This window comes from Eleutherodactylus coqui, chromosome 2, assembly GCF_035609145.1.
Source record: "Eleutherodactylus coqui strain aEleCoq1 chromosome 2, aEleCoq1.hap1, whole genome shotgun sequence".
Classification (NCBI taxonomy): domain Eukaryota; kingdom Metazoa; phylum Chordata; class Amphibia; order Anura; family Eleutherodactylidae; genus Eleutherodactylus; species Eleutherodactylus coqui.
In genome coordinates this window covers 130,409,777-130,423,766 of record NC_089838.1, presented here as the reverse complement: position 1 = coordinate 130,423,766, position 13,990 = coordinate 130,409,777, and positions in this window count along the sequence as shown.

Genomic DNA, 13,990 nt, shown 5'->3' with positions numbered 1-13,990 from the left:
TCCTTCACACGGGCGTATGCGCAGTTGTGCGTGACTCGGCGCAACGTATTTGTGCTATGAACAAAGTTTTATTTGCACGCATATTAGTGTATTTTACTGTACTCCTTGTGCATAGGATATAACCACTCCATGAATTAAATGGCTATTTAGCCTAATGAGCTCCAAATGTGTGTTTTTTTTTCCCAGCGCATTACACATCTCCTTGTGTATTGCACATGCATTTGTGTCCCCCCCCCCCCCCCCCCCCCCATAGTCTTCTATTTGGTGCACAAAAGTAAAGTATGCTTTTTTTTTTTTTTTTTCTCCCTCCCCTCCCCCCTACGTATATAGCAATGTGTATGAACCCATTGAAATCCATGGGTGCTATTCTCTGTGTACAGCGCATGTAAATTTTGCATTCGCAAATATACCCGTGTGATAGGGCCATAAGGTCTACATTAGAGGACATGGGGACATGAATTATTCCTGCTATTTAAATCATGTGGTATTTGCTAGGGATACAAGATCATTAAAAAAAAAGACCATCGCCTATGATATTCTACAGCACCGAAGTACAATGGTTCACTTGCATTGCAATCATGGCAGTTTTGTTTTCTGCAATACGGTTAGCCCTTCTACCAAACCTTTTGCATTACTGCCCCAACATGTTCACAATCAAGACATCACAAAGGAACCTGAACTGCATTGAGCTCTGCTTCTTTCCCCTTTTTACCAGATAAGTGCTACTCTTATGACATGGTATCTCTTTAAATAAGGGCATTTTTAGGGTGACCATAAAGGATTATAGGTGTGTTCAATGAATTGCAGAGGACTGTATGAGATGTAGTCAGCATTCTCAAATTCTGGTTTGGTGGCCGTAGAGCGGATGCTCCGAGGTTAACCCTTTTACAAGTGTCTTCTAGATTCCGCTGTGTCATGAATGTGACGCTTTCAGTTTAACATACTTTAGGTATTAAGGGGAAATGCTTACCTGTTCTATGATTTAAAAGATTGCTACTGTGAAAATAGGTAAATTATAATATTTTAGTAAAGTAGGTGTTTGTGGCTGACTCAAGTCTGGATTTCATGAAATGTTTTTTCTATTTTATTTTACATCGATTTTTAGTTCGTGTAAAAAGTCATATTTAGAGGTTGTAAATACAAATGTGTGCCCCATCTTGGCCAGAAAAAAATACCCATCTGTGTAATATGCCATATGTTAGGTTTTAATTTTTGCAGTCTGTTTTTCACAACGTAAAGTCTGTGCGGCACCCTCATGAATGGCTCAGAGACCAAACTGTGAATGTGAGCTGTAAAGCAGCTCTTCCCCTCTCCCAGAGCAGCAAGTCTCAGCAAGAATGCAAGCAATAGTTACAACCCCCTTTTAAAATGAATGTATATTGGCTTTGCAGATATTCTACAGGTTTTTGGGATATTCTCTGCTACAGACTAAACCATTTTTAAAATGCACTTGCTGTACTATCATTTGATGGCCAATGCATCTATATTTTGAGACCAGATATATTTTAGCATTGCATTTTTTGCAAAGTTTAGTGCCAGTGCTTTTTTTTTATGTCCTTTAACATATTTACATTATGAATTTGACATTTTGTACCCTCGCCACATTAACTGAAGTCTAACAAGCATGCTTAATACTTGATCCGTTGGTGCTCTCCCCATAGAACTGAACATTTGGTATCCACAACAATTAGCCATTTTTGATTTATGAGTTCTAAACTGTCTTTAGTGGGGTATAAATCCATCTGTATATCTAGACTGTACTACTACAGTATGGATTGTGTTCTATTGAAAATCACCTGCTAAACGAGCTCAAATGGACACGTGTCCTATCCAGACTTCTGAGAACCCCCTGCCAAGTGATGATTCTGCTGGATACAAACGAGGCGTAGCCAGCACAGAGTTTGTAAATAGACTTTAATGCAGATTTGTAACCTAGGAAGTAGTTGGCTATAGTTTGAAAACTTTTTTTTTTGCATGCAAGTCTATATCTTGTGTGACATCTGACTGCTCGGAGACCACATTATGTTCATGTTTTTGGCCAGACACGAAAGTAACCTTTTCAGAACGCATTCTCTCATACAGTAGTGTCCTGTGAAATGGTTTGAAGTTCTAATTGTGCAGTTCCTCATCTAAACTTCTGTATGTTAATTCTTTAACTTATTGTAACACTTGTAATGGCTCATTAAGAATGTTTAATAGGTCTTCTCCTATAATGGCATGTCTCAATGTAAGATAACATTGCAAATAAAAGGAAGAAAGTGTTTTGAGTCTTGCATTTCTTCCAAGGGTGTGAACTTCTGTTTCAATAGGATCGGGTCTGGAATCCTATTCCCTAAGGAATTGCTTTACATGTTACTATGTATTCTGTGATGTTACCGACGCCTTCTGAAAGCGACAGCCTGTGCCTGTAACAAAGCCATTTCATCACCACAGATGGGATAGCTGTTCTCTCTGGATGGGACTGAGTGATTCAGCAACAAGAAAACTTAACAATTTGGCTCACTGTCTTTTGAGTTTGAGATGATTTACTACAAAAAAAAAATGTAATTTTTTTTTTTTTACTTTTGCAAGCCAGTGTTCCCTTTTTATAGAACATTGGCTAATTTTTACATGGGCAGTAATTTTAGAAAAAAGCTAAAAGTTAAACAACCTATTCTATGGGCAGGGCTGCTGTATACAACTTTTTTAGCTAATCTATCCCCCTCAGCCACAGTGGAGAGCTGCTAACGCTTGAGCATCATGCAAAGCCCATTACTCTAAATGGGCTTTGGGCTAATACATTTTTCCCTACTCTTAGCTCATCTTCAATCACACTGGAAGGGGTTAGCAGTAGCAAATATTCCCTTTTAATTTTCTCCTGATCCCTTTTGAATTTGGCTGGCAAACTACTGAGGGCTAATATATTTCTAGTGTATTTTCTATATGTAGTGTTCCTTTAACGCCTTACTGACGGCCAAGACACCTTTTTACTGACCTCAATCATGGGCTTTAAACCTACATACGTATTTTTGAAGGCGGTGGCTTGCTTGACTACTGCCAGTCAGGCCCCTGCTCTAACCACTAAGGCTATATTCAGATGGGTGCCAATCTCGCTCCAAGTTCTATGGGTTGTGAGATGCACAAAAAGTGCGCGGATATGAACTCCATTCTTTTGAATGGAGTCCTACACGATCGATTATTCCACCCTCCCACAGTAATGCTGCGAGGTGAAAAAATTGTGGCCTAATTTTTTTTCATGTCCCTCGGAACGCATCGACCATTGTTTTCAATGGGCCAATCAAACACATTGCATGGTGTGCGATGTGATGTTTCCCATTACAATCAATGGGGAACACTTGCCGATCCTCCGATGGGCATGAAAGAGGCGCTGGAGGGTCGCGATTTCACTGAAGTAATACGAGATGTTTGTGAATGAAAAAAAAAACGCCTCGTATCCGCTGGTAAAACGCATGTTGACAAGTGCAATATTGGGCCGGGTTTCTCAGCCCAATCTCGCAGTTGCCTTTGGAAATGTAGCCCCAGTGAGGAGAAACCTCATATTCTGACAGTTTAACCCCTTACATGCCACAATCAATAGCAAGTGCAGCATGGAAGTAAATGACAGGGGTAAGGGGCTCTTTTTATCACCCATTGGCATCCTACAGTGCGATCACAAAGTACCAATGGGTTTCCATAGCAGCCAAAGGCTTTTGTGTCTGCCATGTAACTCAGTCTATTGGACCCCGTTTTCAGAGTCAAATACGCTGCTGTCATAGGCTTAGTAGAATGCACTAAATAATTAATGCAGTGTACTATCCTAGTGATCGACTGATTTGCATCTTCAAGTCCTCTTGAGGGACTAAAAAAAATTGTCAAGAAAAAAAAATGCAAAAGAAAAATATATTTTTTCCCCACAAAAACCTGTTTTAAATAAAGTAAAATGCCAAAAACAGGTTAAAAAAAAAAACCCACCAAACCTAAGCCTAGCTTCACATGGACGTATGTGTGCACACAAAATTTGCATACAGTGAATAGAACCCATTAATGTAAATTAGTTTGCTCACAAGCACATATTTTGCATGTGCATTTTTGACTGTGCCAAAAAAGGACCCCATAGAAGATGATTTAGGGGTGTGCAAATGCATGCACAATACACAAGGAGATGGTGGAAACACTGCGTAATTCCACTGGAAAAACACATCTGGAACTAATTAGCAATTTCACTTGGTGCGTTTGCTTGCTGTGTGCAAATGCATGCCTTGTGGGCAGAACACATAGTAAGATACGCATGCAAAAAAGCCTAGTTCACAGCACAAAAGAAGGCGTGCGCAATTGTGCTTACTCGTGTCTGAAGCTGGCCTAATAGGTATTGCTACCTTCATAACGACCCAGACAATTAGAATATTTTGTTGCTTATCTCGCATGGTGAACGCTGTAATAATAATAAGGTAATGCCAGAATAAACTGCAATCCAGCAGTCAGATGTACCAATAAAAGCTACTCGTCTTCCTGCGAAAACATGCTGGGGCTCAGAATGCAACAATGCAGATTCAATTGTTTTTCTTTTAAAATGTGTTTTATTGTGCAAAAGTAGTTAGGAAAAAAATATATATATATATATCTCGGTATTGCAGTAATTGTACTGATCCAGATAACGTGCCATTTTTCCTAGATGGTGGATGCTATAAAAACGAAACCCAAAACCAATGGCAGAATTTTTGGACCTTTTCCCGTTAGGGTGCCTTCACACTGGTGAGAAGATCAGGCAAATTTCTTGCGCTGCGAGAGTGGGTGAAAACGCAAATTTGATAGAACTTAGAGATGAGCAAGCACCAAAATGCTCGGGTGCTCGTTACTCCGGACGAAATTATCGCGACGCTCGAGGGTTCGTTTCGAGTAACGAACCCCATTGAAGTCAATGGGCGACTCGAGCAATTTTCGCCGATGCTTGCTAAGGTTTCCATTTGTGAAAATCTGGGCAATTCAAGAAAGTGATGGGAACGACACAGCAACGGATAGGGCAGGCGAGGGGCTACATGTTGGGCTGTATCTCAAGTTCCCAGGTCCCACTATTAAGCCACAATAGCGGCAAGAGTGGCCCTCCCCCTCCCAACAACTTTTATTTCTGAAAAGCCCTCATTAGCAATGCATACGTTAGCTAAGCACCACACTACCTCCAACAAAGCACAATCACTGCCTGCATGACACTCCGCTGCCACTTCTCCTGGGTTACATGCTGCCCAATCCCCCCCCCCCCCCCGGCCCGACGCAGTGTCCACAGCGCACACCAAAGTGTCCCTGCGCAGCCTTCAGCTGCCCTCATGCCACACCACCCTCATGTCTATTTATAAGTGCGTCTGCCATGAGGAGGAACCGCAGGCACACACTGCAGAGGGTTGGCACGGCTAGGCAGCGACCCTCTTTAAAAGGGGCGGGGCGATAGCCCACAATGCTGTACAGAAGCAATGAGAAATATAATCCTGTGCCACCGCCATCAGGAGCTGCACACGTGGGCATAGCAATGGGGAACCTATGTGCCACACACTATTCATTCTGTCAAGGTGTCTGCATGCCCCAGTCAGACCGCGTTTTTTTATAAATAGTCACAGGCAGGTACAACTCCGCAATGGGAATTCCGTGTGCACCCACAGCATGGGTGGCTCCCTGGAACCCACCGGCGGTACATAAATATATCCCATTGCAGTGCCCAACACAGCTGAGGTAACGTCAGCTTTAATGCAGGTGGGCCAAAAATTAATTGGATTACACTGTAGGCGAGGGCCCCAAAAAATTGGTGTACCAACAGTACTAATGTACCTCAGAAAAATTGCCCATGCCCAACCAAGAGGGCAGGTGAAACCCATTAATCGCTTTGGTTAATGTGGCTTAATTTGTAACTAGGCCTGGAGGCAGCCCAGTTAAAATAAAAATTGGTTCAGGTGCAAGTTTCAACGCTTTAATGAGCATTGAAACGTATAAAAATTGTTTACAAAAATTATATGACTGAGCCTTGTGGGCCTAAGAAAAATTGCCCGTTCGGTGTGATTACGTGAGGTTTCAGGAGGAGGAGCAGGAGGAGGAGGATGAATATTATACACAGATTGATGAAGCAAAAATGTCCCCGTTTTTGATGGTGATAGAGAACGATGCTTCCATCCGCGGGTGCAGCCTACGTATTGCTTAGGTATCGCTGCTGTCCGCTGGCGGAGAAGAGAAGTCTGGGGAAATCCAGGCTTTGTTCATCTTGATGAGTGTAAGCCTGTCGGCACTGTCGGTTGACAGGCGGGTACGCTTATCTGTGATGATTCCCCCAGCCGCGCTAAACACCCTCTCTGACAAGACGCTAGCCGCAGGACAAGCAAGCACCTCCAGGGCATACAGCGCGAGTTCAGGCCACGTGTCCAGCTTCGACACCCAGTAGTTGTAGGGGCAGAGGCGTCACGGAGGACGGTCGTGCGATCGGCTACGTACTCCCTCACCATCCTTTTACAGTGCTCCCGCCAACTCAGCCTTGACTGGGGAGCGGTGACACAGTCTTGCTGGGGAGCCAGAAAGCTGTCAAAGGCCTTAGAGAGTGTTCCCCTGCCTGTGCTGTACATGCTGCCTGATCTCCGCGCCTCCCCTGCTACCTGGCCCTCGGAACTGCGCCTTCTGCCACTAGCGCTGTCGGATGGGAATTTTACCATCAGCTTGTCCGCCAGGCTCCTGTGGTATAGCATCATTCTGGAACCCCTTTCCTCTTCGGGAATGAGAGTGGAAAGGTTCTCCTTATACTGTGGGTCGAGCAGTGTGTACACCCAGTAATCCGTAGTGGCCAGAATGCGTGTAACGCGAGGGTCACGAGAAAGGCATCCTAACATGAAGTCCGCCATGTGTGCCAGGGTATCTGTACGCAACACATGGCTGTCCTCACTAGGAAGATCACTTTCAGAATCCTCCTCCTCCTCCTCAGGCCATACACGCTGAAAGGATGACAGGCAAGCAGCATGGGTACCCTCAGCAGTGGGCCAAGCTGTCTCTTCCCCCTCCTCCTCATCCTCCTCCTCAACGCGCTGAGATATAGACAGGAGGGTGCTCTGACTATCCAGCGACATACTGTCTTCCCCCGGTTCTGTTTCCGAGCGCAAAGCGTCTGCCTTTATGCTTTGCAGGGAACTTCTCAAGAGGCATAGCAGAGGAATGGTGACGCTAATGATTGCAGCATCCCCGCTCACCATCTGGGTAGACTCCTCAAAGTTTCCAAGGACCTGGCAGATGTCTGCCAACCAGGCCCACTCTTCTGTAAAGAATTGAGGAGGCTGACTCCCACTGCGCTGCCCATGTTGGAGTTGGTATTCCACTATAGCTCTACGCTGCTCATAGAGCCTGGCCAACATGTGGAGCGTAGAGTTCCACCGTGTGGGCACGTCGCACAGCAGTCGGTGCACTGGCAGATTAAACCGATGTTGCACGGTGCGCAGGGTGGCAGCGTCCGTGTGGGACTTGCGGAAATGTGCGCAGAGCCGGCACACCTTTCTGAGCAGGTCTGACAAGCGTGGGTAGCTTTTCAGAAAGCGCTGAACCACCAAATTAAAGACGTGGGCCAGGCATGGCACGTGCGTGAGGCTGCCGAGCTGCAGAGCCGCCACCAGGTTACGGCCGTTGTTACACACAACCATGCCCAGTTGGAGGCTCAGCGGCGCAAGCCAGTGGTCGGTCTGCTCTGTCAGACCCTGCAGCAGTTCGTGGGCCGTGTGCCTCTTATCTCCTAAGCTGAGTAGTTTCAGCACGGCCTGCTGACGCTTGCCCACCGCTGTGCTGCCACGCCGCGCGACACCGACTGCTCCCGACGTGCTGCTGCTGACACATCTTGATTGCGAGACAGAGGTTGCGGAGGAGGAGGGTGGTTTAGTGGAGGAAGCATACACTGTCACAGATACCACCACCGAGCTGGGGCCCGCAATTCTGGGGGTGGGTAGGATGTGAGCGGTCCCAGGCTCTGACTCTGTCCCAGCCTCCACTAAATTCACCCAATGTGCCGTCAGGGAGATATAGTGGCCCTGCCCGCCTGTGCTTGTCCACGTGTCCGTTTTTAAGTGGACCTTGGCAGTAACCGCGTTGGTGAGGGCGCGTACAATGTTGCGGGAGACGTAGTCGTGCAGGGCTGGGACGGCACATCGGGAAAAGTAGTGGCGACTGGGAACTGAGTAGCGTGGGGCCGCCGCCGCCATCATACCTTTGAAAGCCTCCGTTTCCACAACCCTATACGGCAGCATCTCCAGGCTGATAAATTTGGCTATGTGCACGTTTAACGCTTGAGCGTGCGGGTGCGTGGCGGTGTATTTGCGCTTGCGCTCCAACACTTGCGCTAGCGACGGCTGGACGGTTCGCTGACAGACATTGGTGGATGGGGACGAGGACAGCGGAGGTAAGGGTGTGGGTGCAGGCCAGGAGACGGTAGTGCCTGTGTCCTGAGAGGGGGGTTGGATCTCAGTGGCAGGTTGGGGCACAGGGGGAGCGGCAGCGGTGCAAACCGGAGGCGGTGAACGGCCTTCGTCCCACCTTGTGGGGTGCTCGGCCATCATATATCTGCGCATGCTGGTGTTGGTGGTGAGGCTGGTGGTGGTGGCTCCCCGGCTGATCTTGGCGCGACACAGGTTGCACACCACTGTTCGTCGGTCGTGTGCACTCTCAGTGAAAAACTGCCAGACCTTTGAGCACCTCGGCCTCTGAAGGGTGGCATGGCGCGAGGGGGCGCTTTGGGAAACAGTTGGTGGATTATTCGGTCTGGCCCTGCCTCTACCCCTGGCCACCGCACTGTCTCTTCCAACCTGCCCTGCTGCTGCCCTTGCCTCCCCCTCTGAAGACCTGTCCTCAGTAGGCGTAGCAAACCAGGTGGGGTCAGTCACCTCATCGTCCTGCTGCTCTTCCTCCGAATGCTCTGTGCGCTCCTCCCTCGGACTTACTGCCCTTACTACTACCTCACTGATAGACAACTGTGTCTCATCGTCATCGTCGTCCTCACCCACTGAAAGCTCTTGAGACAGTTGCCGGAAGTCCCCAGCCTCATCCCCCGGACCCCGGGAACTTTCCAAAGGTTGGGCATCGGTCACGACAAACTCCTCCAGTGGGAGAGGATTCGGAACCATTGCTGCCCATTCTGGGCAGGGGCCCGAGAACTGTTCCTGGGAGTCTGCCTGCTCCTCAGAATGTGTCATTGTAATGGGGTGAGGAGGCTGGGAGGAAGGAGGAGCAGCAGCCAGAGGATTCAGAGTTGCAGCAGTGGACGGCGCAGAAGTCTGGGTGGTCAATAGATTGCTGGATGCACTTTCTGCCATCCACGACAGGACCTGCTCACACTGCTCATTTTCTAATAAAGGTCTACCGCGTGGACCCATTAATTGTGAGATGAATGTGGGGACGCCAGAAACGTGCCTCTCTCCTAATCCCGCAGCAGTCGGCTGCGATACACCTGGATCAGGAGCTCGGCCTGTGCCCACACCCTGACATGGGCCTCCGCGTCCTCGGCCGCGTCCACGTCCTCCAGGCCTACCCCTACCCCTCAGCATGGTGTATTACCAGTAGTGCAGAAACAGAACGCTGTAATTAAATGTGCCGCTTATTGGCCTGTGGTTGGAGGCTGACTTCGCTTACGGAATGCACAGCAGAGCCAGGAAAGAATTTTGCGCAAGCCTGCTGTAACACTTAGCTGGCTGCATATGAATTAGGACAACTACCCCCAGCAGAGACCCAGTACACTGAGGACGGTCACAGGCAGCCCAAATAGATTTTTTTTCCCAAATATTTTTGGAAAGGCCCACTGCCTATGTACACTAAATATGTCTTCTGTCCCTGCCTCACCACTACTGGCCCTGGACAATGTAAAATTACTGCAGGACGCAATGCTCTGCACGGCCGATATACAAAAAAAAAAAAAAAGTGCAACACTGCAAAAAGCAGCCTCCACACTACTGCACACGGTTAGATGTGGCCCTAAGAAGGACCGTTGGGGTTCTTGAAGCCTAAAATAACTCCTAACGCTCTCCATATAGCAGCTCCGGCACCAGCAGCACTGTCCCTGAACTAATGTCAGAATGCATCTGTGGCGAGCCGCGGGAGGGGCCGATTTATATACTCGGGTGACACCTGATCTCGCCAGCCACTCACTGCAGGGGGGTGGTATAGGGCTTGAACGTCGCAGGGGGAGTTGTAATGCCTTCCCTGTCTTTCTATTGGCCAGAAAAGCGCGCTAACGTCTCAGAGATGAAAGTGAAAGTAACCCGAACATCGCGTGGTACTCGTCTCGAGTAACGAGCATCTCGAACACGCTAATACTTGAACGAGTATCAAGCTCGGACGAGTACGTTCGCTCCTCTCTAATAGAACTTAATTAGTCCCGTGTTAACGTAGTGCTTTTCCTTCATTACAGGCAGTGTTAATGATTGCGTTATCTCAAGTAGAACATGTTAAGATTGCCCTTATGTCAGGTGAATGAAACACGTGTCATAAAAGCAGATTATAATCAACGCCACCCAACCAGACCTCCCATTACGCTCATCAGGTTCCCCATGCTGTAAAGTAACAAATCAGCTTAGACCTCTCCCCACTCATCTCCTGCTGCTGGCTCCAGTCTCCCTGGTGCCATCTTCCTTACAGGGTACAGTCCGCCTGAGCTGTCCACAAACAAGCTGCTACAGCCAATGATAGTGCTTATTACTGAATGCTGCTGTTGATTGCACCAGGTTTACAGGATGGCACGGGCAGCCCATTACCAAACACATGGGGGACCAGAGCCGTTGGGTTGTGGGAGGGGGGTTGTGTTAGACTAGTATCGGTGATTCTGTTTGTTGACCTTACCATTTACGAATAAATTTGCTTTATCACTGAACAGCATCTGATAGGAAAGACAAGGGTTTAAATGAAGTTGTTGTGTCACCCATTCTGGAAATTCTATCCAACAGTCTGGGTCATCCTCCATCAGGTGTTGAAGCATCTGCAATTTGTAAGGATGCAATGTAGGAGCAGGTGTACACTGTACGGAGGCACAGCTAACACTACGCTCTTCAGATAGATGATGAGTGCTACATTCAGCACATCGCAACAGTGCATTAAAGCGACCCTCTGGGTCTGGAGAAACAAAGATGGCCAAACCACTTCTCAGACTACTGCTTCATACAATGCATAGTGTGCATTCGGTAGTCAAAGATACTACCTGCTGATGTGACTGGACAGCACTGGTTAATCAAATAGTTGATAGTTGCTTAGGCCGACATCTCACTGGCGAGGGCATGACTGACGGCCCGATATTGCCCCCGCAATTTATGTGAAACCTCTGGATGTGGGGCATTTTCATGTGAAAACAGTGAGTTTCTAGTCAGTGGGAAGCCGGCCAAAGGCCTCATGTCCACGGGGAAAATCAGATCCGCTGCGGATATGCAATGTGGATTTCTGCTGTGGATGCAGTGCGGATGAGCTTAAAGGGGTTGTCCCGCGGCAGCAAGTGGGTCTATACACTTCTGTATGGCCATAATAATGCACTTTGTAATATACATTGTGCATTAATTATGAGCCATACAGAAGTTATCAAAAGTTTTTTACTTACCTGCTCCGTTGCTGGCGTCCTCGTCTCCATGGTGCCGACTAATTTTCGCCCTCCGATGGCCAAATTAGCCGCGCTTGCGCAGTCCTGGTCTTCTGCTCTCTTCAATGGAGCCGATCGTGCAGAATGCAGGCTCCGTGTAGCTCCGCCCCGTCACATGCCGATTCCAGCCAATCAGGAGGCTGGAATCGGCAATGGACCGCACAGAAGAGCTGCGGTCCACGGAGGAAGAGGATTCCGGCGGCCATCTTCACAGGTAAGTATAGAAGTCACCGGAGCGCGGGGATTAAGGTAAGCGCTCCGGTAAGCTTTCTGTACGTCCCTGCATCGGGGTTGTCTCGCGCCGAACGGGGGGGGGGGGGGGGGTTTGAAAAAAAAAAAAAACCCGTTTCGGCGCGGGACAACCCCTTTAAATTCTTTTTTTTTCATGCAGGAGATGAATTGAGCTATGAGCTCCCGTACGTGTGATCCGCACTTGAATGGAGCATGTTGCGTTTTTTTCCACGCGCATGAAATTTTTAAATCACTTTAAAATACCATCCGCAGCTATTTATCTACCCGCGGGTGGATAATGCATTTCAATGGGAAATTTTAGGTGCGCAGGTGATCCGCAGCAGATTTTAAATTTTATTTTCCCTGTGGACATGAGGCCTTAGACTAATGATGCATACTAATACACAATTTGCATCGGTTATTCATAGAAACTGTTGTGGCCATCTTGTTTTGTCCAGGTGGTTTGTTGGTTGGGGTGTCCCTGCGTGAATCCCACATAGCAGGGAGGGGGCAGGGTACACCTCTAACCCTGCCCTCTCTCTCCCTGCCATGTGGGATTCTCTCAGGGAGTCCTGTCTAGCCCCGCAGGTAATAATGGCTGTTCGGGACTGCTGCCACAAGCTCTCTCTCATCTCTGAACTCCCAAACAGCAGCACTGTGAATAGGTGATTTTAGTGCTAATGAAGCTCGAAGCTTGTGCGCACAAAAATCATCCATAGCTGCGGGGTTGTTTGACGCACTGAATTTGGGCACACATAGGTCCCTCGTGTGAAAGAGCCCTAAGAGGAAATTATATTATATATATATATATATATATATATATATATATATATGTACACCTTAATGGTTCCACCCCAGTACAGCAGCAGAAGCTCTTACAGCAATCATGTGTTCATCAATCGCACAACCTCTCAGCCAATCACTGCCTTCAGTAGCCACCAATGAGGTTAGTGGTTACTGATTATTTCAAGCGGTTTGCCATCTCCATCCATCCATCCATCCATCCATCCATCCATCCATCGGAATGCAGCAACAGCACACATGCTGGACCCCCTTATTTATTCAGTTGTTTACAGGCCCCTCGTTCTGAGGATCGGCAGAGGTCCCAGACATCCATTAATCAGAAAGTCAAATCCCTAATTTGTGATTAGCAGATAACTTTCAATCTAGAAAAAAACCCTTTAATCCCTGACGGACTGGCCCTTTTAGGTTCTAATGATGAACCAGTTTTTCAGTTTGTTTTTATTTCATTGTCATATTAAAAAGGTTATGGCTCAAGCAATTTTTTCCTTCACATAGCCACAGGAGGAATTATTTTTTTAAATGACATTTTGAGGCACAATTTATGTTTTATTATATAGTAATCTTTTACAATTTTTTTTTTTACAAGGATTGGAGAAAGAAAATTCCAACTTTTTTAGATTTTATTTTTATTGCAGTCAGCATGCACAAATCCTGAGATAACATTCTCTGCGTGAGCACGATTCAGGCGATAACAAGTCTATAGTTTAATGTTTCGCTAGTTTTGTACACTAAAAAAAATTTTCTTGAAACATTTGCTTTTTCCCAGGCATCATCATGACAGCATACCTGGAGGTTGCCCCTTGACCTTGTAGGGACAGGAAGCAAGAGACTTGAAAAGGCTCCTCCTGCCTCCCATTCTCCAGTGCTTCCTGTCCCTACAGGGACATGCAAGAGCGCTCCTTCCAGGGAGCTATAAAGTCGACGGGGAGTGTGGACCACAGGCTCATCTCCCTCTTACCTCCATTATTCCTTATCTGCGGTCCGGGGGAACGGTGGGCCACAAACTCTGCCTTCCTGCCTCCCCACCATGGCACCAAGGAGAGAGTCAGACCACAGGCTCTAAGACCCCTCTTCCATCGTGGTCCGGAGGCACAGCGGACCACAGGTACTGCCTTCCCGCTTCATCACCGCAGCGCCGGGGAGAGCGGCGGGCCAGAGCCTCCAAGACCCCTCTCCTTCCGGCAGTAGACTCCAGCGCGGCTGCGCGCGCCGTTGGGGGGCGGGGCTAGTGACGTCACACGCCGGGCAAACCTGGAAGTAGAGCCCAGGAAATTCAAAAAAGCCCCCTGGCAAGCCTCCACTGCAGGACACCTTCACAGAAGGTGCACCCAGACACAGGTCTGTCAACAGTTCCCC